The sequence below is a fragment of the Peromyscus eremicus genome, chromosome 2 (genome assembly GCF_949786415.1).
Source record: "Peromyscus eremicus chromosome 2, PerEre_H2_v1, whole genome shotgun sequence".
NCBI classification, from domain to species: domain Eukaryota; kingdom Metazoa; phylum Chordata; class Mammalia; order Rodentia; family Cricetidae; genus Peromyscus; species Peromyscus eremicus.
The window spans coordinates 8,829,036-8,840,840 of record NC_081417.1 but is presented as its reverse complement, the minus strand read 5'-3'; positions in this window follow the sequence as shown (position 1 = coordinate 8,840,840).

Sequence of the window (11,805 nt, the reverse complement as noted above, 5' to 3'; positions counted from 1 at the left end):
TTGGTCTGTGCACCATCTACTTTTGCCCAATATATATCTCTAGTGTATAAACTGAATGAGGAAAAATAATTTCAAGCTGTGTTTTTCAAATTCTGTATAGCTCAATCAAAAAGAAAAAGCCCAATTTAAAAACAGAACCAGAATAAACCTTAGTCCAAAGAATATAAAGTATCAACAATACAAGAAAAAAGGTTTTTCTTATTAGGCACCAGGGAGCTACAACTATAACCTACAGTGGAATACTACTACATGCTTCCAGTAGGATGGGTAGAAAAGAAAAAGAATAGACCATGATTAGGATTTCCAGGAATATGGAGGAAGAAAAAAATTCACTTATTTTTAATGTGAATGAAAACTGGTGGTCACATTGGAAAATAACAATTATCAGAAAGTTCAGTATTGGGTTTCCACGTAATGTGGCAATGCAGTGCTGAGAATTGAAGGTGCATACCTAAAAGAAGAAAGATGTGGTCACACAAAGCCTGGATAAGCACTTTCAGAGCAGTGTTGTTCAAACCACACTCTAGTTAGTTCTAGCATGTTCCCTCGGAAACAAAAGCTAGAAATGAATTGCTACACATAGTGAACATGAGATACGCTTTAAAATGCATGAATCCATGTATAATCAATCTACTTACTGAAGCTGTGCTGGGAGGTGTTTGTCTGTAATCCTAGCATTCAGAATGCTCAGGAAGGAAGACTCCTATGAGTTCAAGACTAACTTGGGTCTCATAGTGAGTTCAGGGTTAAGCTGGACTATGTAGCAAGACTTTGTCTTAAGAAATATATATAGATGCTAAAAGAAACAAAGGCCCTCTCCTTTACTCTACCTCTTTCATGCCATTTTGACCTCTACTCTCCACTGTGAATCTTTAATTTTCTTCTTCATACAAATTACTTGGAAGGCTTACTTGACTTAAAATAAAAACATTAATCTTTCCCTGTTTTTAGGGCAAGAATTCAGGAACTGAGAAGCAAGGTGGTCCTGGTTCAATATGTCTCCATGCACCAGTTGGAATTCAATTATCTGGAGACTGAACCAGGGTTGGAGAGTTCAAAATAACTCATACATGTGCCTGTCAAACTAGAGGTGGTACATGGGCCTCTCCAAGGTTGCTTGCCTGTCTTTGTGACATGGTAACTGACTTGACCCAGAACAAGTTGCTCTCTTATAAGGTTGTAATCTTAAAAAAAAAAAAAAGTCTAATTATCTTTATACCTGCTTGTTGGTTCATGATCTTTATACCTGCTTGTTAGTTCATGACCTTAGGAAACTTATAGTTCCATATATGGAATAATTCTAATATGAAACAAAGAAAAAGTACCCGTGCAACACTTAACCCATCTCAATGAACATAACTGAGATGAAAGTCACATGAACACAAATGACTGCCACACCTTCTGAGGCGAACAGTTCATGTTTCCTCTCCTCTCTCTTTCCATCACAGTGATATTAGTATGTTTTGTTTCCCTCTGCTTTGTACAATTTAAATTTTTAAAAATTAGCTTAACTCCTATGACTAATCTGCTCAACTTCAGGTCTTTGGGTTGAGCTTAACCTTCTAACTTATCAAAAATCGTTTTGAATCTGGATTCTTTTTCTATAGTAAAGAAATGTACTGTCTATGATGGAACTCTTGCCTAAGTGTAATAGGGGCTTTCCTCCATGGTAAAATTTCAGAGATGCTCATAATTGCCACTCTTAAAGGCCCTGCTCTTGAGGTTCTCATCTGCTCTGGGGATCTGTGAGCAGCTCGTGTTCCCTGAGTAGTAACATGCTCAGTCTCTACCCCATTTCTGATTGAGCTGTTGTGATAAGTGAGGGGTATGTGAAGTGTTTCTTCCATGCAATGAATCCTTGGCTATGGACTTAAAATGATGCTAAGTTAGTCATTAAAAACAAGGAACCAACAGCCAGGAGATGGAAGAGCATTTTGGTTAAAAGAATAAAATAAGATGATGGTAGAGCTGAAAAAACCATGGATATTGTGTCTGTCCATTTTACAAGGGCATAAGCAGACGACTTTGCATTCTGACCCCCTGTTCCTCTTAGTTCTACACAATTTTACAACACTTTTGTTTTGTTTTGTCATTTACATCATCTACTTCATCCCAAGATCAAGCTTGTGATTACATGTTACTCAAACAGAGCAACTTCTACTTCCTCCTAGACTCAAAACACATTTCTTGGCCGTATTATCAAGTATTTTATTTTATTGGCTAATCCACGGCCTCAGAGCTCTTATGATACTTGGCACTAGCCAAATAAGTCCTCAGAATGAGCTGAACAATATATTGTTTGTTGGATTACACCATGGCAGGTGTCTGTTATGAAATAGCGTTTCACTATGAACTCATGACTTTCTTGCCCCATCATCCCAATTCTGGTATTATAGATATGCATAACCATGTTGGTTTCACACCATAACTCCTTGCATCTTGCCTCTGTGCTCCTTTGCATTTTTGTTAGATTACTGTGGAGCTGTGGTGATAAGAAATCCAGGATGTGTTTGTTGTAGGTAGTTGTGTCTCATGTAGCTTACTATAATTTAGGAACAGAAGGAGCTACTATTTTTCAGGAAGAAAGAAATTAAGCGTCAGAAGTTGGTAGTTTTCTCCATATGCTCTAATGCTTTCTTTCTCCATCTTCTCTCAGGAAGTGAACCTGTGATGATTTGAGTGCAATAAAATGCACACTAGTTTCTAATCTCCCAACCAACTTGAAGAAAATGTTTTCCATTGTTTCCCTAGAACATTTAGCTCTAAAAGGAGGTGATCACAATCTATCGTTCTTTCAGCTCTAGTAGCTTTGGAATGGCCTCCATCACCAGAAGCTATTGCAGGTTTAAATCAGCAGCATAAGCCTGTCTCTCTCAAAGCATTGTTGAATATAAAATTTAAAACAGAGGAGCACTGTGGTAACCACAATGATTTCAGACCACAATCCCAGAATAAATAACTGTCAAACAGTCTATTCATATCCTATCAACAAACAGAGCATACTGGAGTATTGCAGATTCCACAAGAAAATTCATTTAATATAGATTCCAGGGTTCCATAGTAACAGAACATTTAAAAAAAAAACTATAAAAATCCTCCAGTTATGTAATCAGACTACTGAGACACTGAACTGAGCAATTATCTCTGGAAACAGTAGAATTTGTGCTAAATTTTGATTGAGGGAGGTCGTTTTTGACAGAGTAGTGAGAGAAGTATATTCTCAGTAAGGATGTTGAGAAGATACAAACCACAGAGAAAGAAAAATGTCCAAAAGCAGGATAGCTGCTTGACAGATGGGAAGAAATGTCCAGCCAAAACTAAGGTTGATCTTGGGAGTCTATTCAAGGAAGTTTGAATGACTAAGGGGTTTGGAGAAGACTGCTTTGTGTTTTTGAGCAGACAGGATGCTTATATCATTTAATCTGGCATTACAGGATGCCTTCCCTGAGAGAATAGCCTACATGTAGAAGGTCCCTGCTGTAAGCCAGGGTGATCAGGTATGGGATTTGACTATGGGCTGAGTGTATCCCTGAAAGTTTGTGTGCTGGATGTTTGGTCCTCACAGTGCGACATTCCAAGATGGTAGGGCTTTTAGGAGATGATTTAGCTAATTGAAGGCATTGTTCTCAGAAAAGTTTAATGTCATTGTTATGAAACCAAGTTAGTTCCCACAAGAGTAGGTTATTATTGAAAGAATGAGCTTGACACCTGAATCCCTCTGATTATATGTTTTATGTTCTTTCTCCTTACATACTCTGCCACCATGAAACCATCCATTTTGTCAAACCGCCAAAGATCTTCACCAAAATGACAAGTTTTAGACCCTCGGGTACCAAAATAACTAACCAAACAATTATTTATAAAGTATCTAGTCTCAAGTATTTTAATATTAGCAACAGCAATTAAATCAATAATATACCAGGTAGCTTAAGAAATCAAGGACTAAGACAATGGTCATGTACAAGCACAATTGTTTGTTACTAGTAAACATGCTCAGTTCTTCTCACAGCATTCAAGTCATTAGTTTTATGTGTATAAAAATAGGTTATGGGTAGCTTCATAGATATATTCAAGAAGCTGGAGACTCCATCTGAAGGTGGTTTTGATATGAGAACTAGCTACTCAGCATTCCACCTGCCACATGGGACCTTCCCCTATTCTGTTTACCTACCATTCTCCAGTTACCCTTCTTTGCAAGAAAGGATGGTTCATTTTCATGATGAAACCTCTGCTCAGGTACCACCACTCCAGAAGAGCACTGCCCTTAGCTACAGAAGTAGATATTTTCTTTTAAGCTCCAGTTTTTGTTATGCTACTTCTGTGTTGCTGGTTTGTTTGTTTGTCTCTTTCTCTTAAGAGTATAAGAGCCAAAGAAATTATGGGTCTTTCTCAAAACTCCATTTATAGCATTGATATCAAAGCCTGACATAGAATAAATGACCACTAAAGGCTGGTTAAATGAATGTAAATTTTATAGTCTATTCTTCCGTGGCTTCTCTCTTATGTAATTACTGTAATTCTATCCTCCTTGACTGTACTGTTTAAAGAGAATAAGAAAGGAAAAAATAAGGGGAAATTTCTATTTTAGAGATTGTTGTCTACATACCCTGACACTAAATACAATGGTCTGTGATTTGTCAATTGAGTCAAGAAATGTGGTTAAAATCCTACCTCAAGTTTGACAAAGAAATTAACATGTATAGTCTCAGCTATGTTTGTCATCAATTCTCCTTCTAGACAATGGTCAGATCACTAAGTGTATCATCATGTCAGGGATTCATTATCTCGTCCTTTGATCTCAGCTTCCTTAAATGTGAAAGTAGAATTTTGGCTTTTACCAAAATTTTACTTTTTTTTTTTTAACCTTTCCTTTAAATGTAGTCTCTTTTGTCCTACTTGGGCACCTTGGCTGTTTCCTTGTGGTTGGACTTGGCCGTCCAAAGAATAGAAAGAGAAGAGGATAGAGGTGTGAATCTTAGCAGGTCATCCCTCTGTTGCAGTCCAATGGGGGACAATAGCACAGCATGAACTTTGACCACATGATGCAAGGAGTTTTAATTCAGCACTTTGCATGAGGTCTGAGCATGCCCAGAACAGGGTTCTATCTAGCCTAGATTGTTAGGTAACTAACTACTTGCTGTTCATGTTTCTCATTTTCACTATTTATGGGATTCTCTCACTTTTAAATGGTAGAAATGTTGTCTTTTCTCATTCTTTCTATAGTAAAATTAACAATGGAGTGGAAGTTGTTTTAAAATGATGATAAAGATAGATTTCTCTTCTGTGAGTTGCAGTCCTCAGTATCTTAAAACCCAGTGATAGAGATTGCTTCTATCAGCAGAAAGGATTCTTAGAATATCCACTGAGTTAACAAAAACTGAAAAGCTGGTAGTAGGATTTCTTAGGTAGGGTTTCTATTGCTGTGATGAAACATCATGACAAAAATCAACCTGGAAATGAGGGGGTTTATTTCATCTTACACCTCTAGAACATCATCCACCCAAGGAAGGATAGGAACTTAAGGCAAGAACCTGGAAGCAGAAACTGATACAGGGGCCATGGAAGAATGTTGCTTACTGGCTTGCTCCTCATGGTCTGTTCAGCCTACTTTCCTCCAGCATGAAGGACTACCATCTCAGTGATGGCACTGCCTACAGTGAGCTGGGTCCTCCCACATCAACCACTGTTTAAGAAAATGCCCCACAGGCTTGCCCACAGACAAATCTGGCAAGGGCATTTTCTCAACTGAGATTTTCTCTTCCCAAAGGATTTAGTTTGTGTCAAGTTGAGATAAAACTAGCCAGCACGTGGGACCTTTAAATAACTCATTGCATCTCTTATCTTATTTCTCAGCCAACCCAGAGTTCAATAATATTGAAAACCCAATCAATAACAGAATATACCATGAAGAAATTAAAAAAATAATTGAAGAAGTTACAGTAACACCTAAGAGATTCTTTGAAGAGGGATATATTCACACGCCACATATTTTAGGAAATACAATTCCATAGATTCTATGCTATTTTAAATTCTACATTACTAGAGGTCAGAGATTGTATATTCAAAGAAATGGAGAAGGGAAATGTGCATGGCAATGTTTGTTTTCAGTCACTGGGGCACAGTTCAAAAACATGAGCTTGGATTTATTTTTCCTCTGTGACAATCTGGAAAGGTTTGTCTGTTCTCTTATCCTTGGACAAAAGTGGTTTTCAAGGTCATTACTTATGCAATATACAAGGAGAATGTTTTAAGGAAGGGCAATAGGGAGAATCACTAGGAACATTCTTTAGAAATAGCTAAACTGAATTTCTATCCAGAAATTTATATCTTCTTTTTGTGGATTGTGAAACTCTCCCAAAGCTATGAAAACAATTTCAGAACACAATGGGAAATCTAAATAAATTTGTTTTTTTATTACATGGAGCAGCACATGCTCCTCTTGGGTGCAGAGGGTGGCTAACAGCTTGCAATGGCTGTGCTATTAATGCTCAGCATGATATAAAGTCAAGGTTCAGAAGGGAGGTGCTTTAGGAAATCTCATTGCCATACATTTCTAATTTCTCTCAAGTTAAGAGAAAAGAAGTTCCGCTTCTGAATATTTTTGCTGCTTTCCAGAGCTCTACTGAGGGTTGCCTGTGCACAAGCCAGAACAGACCACACATAGGTCAGGGCGAGGCAGGAATTTCATTTGTTCAAATCTGGATCCCAGGCTACTAATGCCCAGGCAGTAAAGTAAGTACCAAGTCCTGCTGTGGCTCCAGAAGGATTATACAAACCTAATAATGGTGAGTACTAGCAACTCCAGCTAGAGCAAGCATTTAATAATTTTGCAATTACAAATGCATGGAATAACTCAAATTCCCTGGAAACCAGCTAGAGAAAAGCTCACTTTTAAGATTCCCGATGAACCATATAATGCTACAGAGAAGCAGCTTTGCCTCAGATTTACAGCCTAGATACCTTCTGTATTTAAAGGAAAGATGATATTTATGCATGCTTCATAATGATTTTATACTAAGAAAGTAATTGCTTTCACTTAATAGTATGTATCAATGAATAAAAATGAGGTTACTTTCAATTCAATGGATGCTGACATAGGAATGCATCCAACAAGCATGCACAGATTGAGAAAGATAATGTTTTTTAACAAGCAATATTTTCAAAGCTAAGATTTTTCTGCTCATGGAATCTAAATGTGGGCATCTTGGTTCTGTCCACTTGTCCTAATTGGGTGGTTACAAACCTAGTAAGAAAACATATGGCTTACATTTAAAAGATTTATAACCTTATCCCTCTGCTGAACGTGCTCTCTCTCATCTACCCTTTCTGTAAATGCATATTACTCTTCTTGTCAGTCTACTACATATTTCAGAGGAGACTTGATTGTCCAGCAAATATGTGAGAACTAAATAATCTTCAAATTGCTGTTTAAGCAGGTACATTTCTACCTATGTGATGTGTGTGAATGCTTGTACCTCTCAAGGCAGCCAGCTTTGTTTGTATCTTTAAAGACAGCTCAGAACAGTTATGTATAAAGAAGGAAAATATCTGGGGAGGTGAGATGGCTCTGTAGACAAATCCACCTTAACCAATTCCAGCATGCTAAATTCTACCCCAGAATACACATGGCAGGAGGGAGATCCATTTCCTCTGATCTACACACGAGCACAGTAGTGTAAAGGTCCCCCCTCCACCATGCATACTAACATACATACATGCAAATAAACATGAAAAGGCTATATATTTGGTGTAGAATATTTTTAAAAAACTCAAATCCGTGTGAGGATAAATCTTTGTAAGAACTTTAGATAATCACACTTGACTTTGTGCCTAACTAGGAAATCACTTTCTGAATGAGACCACCAGGGAGAGTGCCTGCAGCCTGAGAATCTGAGAAGCAGAAGGATGTGAACTCACTTTCTGAAGACACTATAAGAATCTGAGAATTACATTGATTGTAATATTAAAATGCTCATGTACCTCAAGGAACAGAGCCTGAACTATAGCTTAATTTAAATTAATTGAACAGTAAAGGAGTCTTTCCATGAACCCTAATTTATGCTTGCTATGTTTATATTGTGGTCCATAATATTCTCAGAAAACGTAAATGAAAGGGCCTGAATAGGGTAAAGAAATTCCAATCGCTGTAGTGTGGGAAAAGGATGCCAATAAGATAACAGAGTGAGTTCATGGCGGAAATCCTAGGGCTGATCTCAAGACCTTCTGTGAGAGGCTGAACAATGTGAGTGATGGAGAGACCTGAGGATCAGCCATCTCAGGACTCACACCATTGGAACTTGGTAAGCGAGGAAGTATTGGGAAGCAGTTTTTTGTGGGACTAGGGGGAAAGCAGGTGTTGCAGAAAGACAAGGAGTAAGCAAGGTAAAGGGTCTTCTTTCTGGAGATATAAAATACCTAAAATAGTATTAAGTGTTAGTTTCAAACAGGATCTGGGTATATAGACAGTGGCAAAGCACATATTTACCCTTTGCAAAGCCCCAAGTCCAATTTCCAAAGTCAAAAAAGAAAAACTATTATGTATAAACTAAAAATGACATGATAGTAGCATTTATGACCTCATAAAGTTGCGTTTAAATTTGGGATTCACCTGCTATAATATTCTCCAACAAAACTTCAATAAAAATCTTTATTTTCTTTTCTGAATTTATAATGTAAGCCTGCATGATGCATGTTTGTTATTGAGGTATTAATTATTTTCTTCTGAAGAGGAATAATAGGGGACAATCAGAGCCTTGACTGCCCGTAATAGGACACATTAGTTCACAAATTTAGTTGCTAGCGATGCCATTTTTACACTACAGAAAGGGATTTCATTTTCAGTTCCCTAAGTTAACCAGCTCTGCTAGACATCTAAGGTTGTATGATTCAGAGCCCCACATTAAATGATCATTTTTACACACAAAGTCACAAAATGCTGCAAGTGGTAGCTGTTATGTCCTCTAACTCATATTTAGCATAGCTACCAACTAGCCAGAAAACACTAGCATGAATGTAAGGCCAAATGGGAATGGGGAAGGAGCAAAATGTTCTTCCCAATCATGTTATGTCTTCTTCCCAAAATTTTTTCCCAACCATGTTGTGTCTCTATGTCATTCTTTCACTTTAAATCAATGAAAACAAATAATAGAAACTAAGTATCCCATTCCAGTGGAGAGAACTTTCTCCTAAAATGCAGGGATTCTAGTGTGGCTGTATTTCCTTTTTTTTCATTATTTTGATTTTTTTTGTTGACATGCAACAATGATGGGGTAGGAGCTATACTTCGTGGACAATGAAGTTTTTTTTGGTTCCCCTAATGTAGACTAGTAACGAATGTTAATAAATCAGTACCCCAGTGGTTCCACATAGGAAGGACCATGAAACTGAGTCAGAATCTTGTGCAGTTCAGCATGTGATACGGTTGGTAGCCCTCTGGTATTGCACCATCTTCAACTTGAGTCTCTCCAGGGTGAGAGGGAGTCAGAGTCCTTCACATCATCTGTTCTTTATTCAGCAGCTGCTTGCGCCTGCTGAAGAGATAGCCTGAGGTTTCTAATTTATAAAGTGTGTGTATATTTGGCTTTAAAGTTTGCTATGGGTGAGGCTCACTCAACAGTCTTCCATTTTTCTTTGGCTTAGAAAAAAATGAAAAACATGATTATATTCCCTTTAAAAAATTTTAAGTATTCTTGCACTTATCATTTTAAATGCAAAACCAACTTCCACGGTAACCTCTCAGAGAAGTGCAGTAATAGAAATATATATGGTATATTTTTGTCTGGTCATATATCACACATTTTTTATAAGCACATGCAATAAAAATGTTTATGCCATCAGCCTGTGGTTCACAGCTACAAATCAGAGACCTCCCTGCAGTACAGATATCTTCAACTTTGCACTTTGCCAAAGGAAAGAGACCCACCACATGGTTCCTAACAACACACTAGGAACGGAACTTTCCTCTAAGGTTTCTCAAACCAGCTCAGCCCGTGAATTGCCAACTATCCCTTTTAAGCCCTCAGATTGCAGCTGTGGCTGATTTGATGGGAACATAGCTGAAGAAAGATATGTGTTTGGGGTGGCCTTCTGTTGAGCTCTCCAAGCAAGCTGAGTTCAGAATACACACACCTTTTTCACATTAAGAAAATTAGCTTGGCAGAAGTATAGGACACATCTTGAAAATCCAGGAAGCTAGAACTGGCATTTTTAATGAACCACAGGCTGTGAATCAGCAGTTGACTCTGGCTATCTGTCAGCTCCAAAGAGCCAAACTCTAATTGCTGCAGCAGCTAGAGGCAGAACTTCAAAGCTGTCTCCCAGCTGCAGAGTGCATGGAGCTCTCAGGGCAGTCACCTTTGGCATCCCATAATTGTGACCCTTGTGGTTTGGGTTACAAGAAGGCCAGTAAGCAACAGCCATTCAGCTCCCTGGGGTCCTTTGCAACGGCTGGATCCTAATCGGCTGAACAGACTTTAGCAAATATTGAGTGGCAGTGTAAAGGCACTAAAATATACACTGGGCTTGTTAAAACCTATTGCTAATTAATTGGATGTGTGGCTTTAAAATTCCCAGGCTTCCCATTCTCCAAAACAAGCAGTGATGTTGTTTTCCTGGTGGAGCGATGGGGAGACATGAACTGCATATAACAGAAAGAACCACTCTACGTTAAGTTGAACACTGTGGTTTATGCTCTTGGCCAGGTGGTATCTCAGAGTGTTGCACTTTAATTCCTTTTCTTCCCTTTGTTTTTTTCCTTTCCTTTCCTTTTTCCTTCTTTCTTGCCTCCCTTTTTTCCTTCCTTCTTTCTTTTATTCTTCCTTTCTATGGCAGGCTCTTCTCAAACTAGCAATTCTCCTATCTCAGCCTCCTGAGTGCTGGGATCATAAACATCTCTATCTATTTTGTAATTGCTATTTTAAGAATATCTTAACTTTTTTATGCACATGAGTGTTTTGCCTGCATATATGTATATTGCACTAAATACCTGCATGGTGCCTGTGGAGACCAGAAGAGGGCATCAGATCACTTGGAACTGGGAGTGGAAGAGGGTCCTTGGCAAGAGCATCCAGTGCTCTAAACTGTTGAGGCATTGCTCCAGCCCCACTTTGTAACTGATTTCTGTGCCTTACTTCCACCACAAGAGGAGTTACTACTCCAAAAAGGTACTGGTATAATGTTTTATAATCATAACATTTATTGAGTATAAGAATTTTTAAAATGTCACTTGACTCTCAAAATGGTACCCCTATTTTGTAGCTGAATAAATTGAGATTTGGAGAAATTGACTTGCAAAGTAACACAGAACATAGAAGCACACTTTTCAACTTGATTGTCCCTGACTGTCCCACAGGGGGGCTTGTAGCCACTCAGCTGCTGTCAGTTTTCATACTTGTCAGTCTTCATAGACATTCGGGGCCAGTAAATGTCTGCACTTAGCAAATCCCCAGGTAAGGTTCACATTGGTCCAGAATCCCACTTTAAGGACACTGGCCCAAATAATCAGTGGTAGAAAGCACCTCTGACCTGACTCTGGATGGCCCTTTTCACAGCCTTGTATTCTATGGAGCTGGAGTGGGGATGATGGAGGAGGACTTGGCGAAGAGCTGGTTGACCTCTTTCCCTCCTGTACCACATTTGTTTTCTGATTAACTCATTTACCCTTCAGGCTTGGGTGTCCCTTCATCAGAGAAGTCTTCAATAAAACAATTTATTGTTGAATATTTATGCATTTGGTAAATGTGTGTCTGCCTTCCAAAACCCCAGAGGCCTCCAGGCTTTGGTCCCTCCTGCTTTCCTTGGAACAGA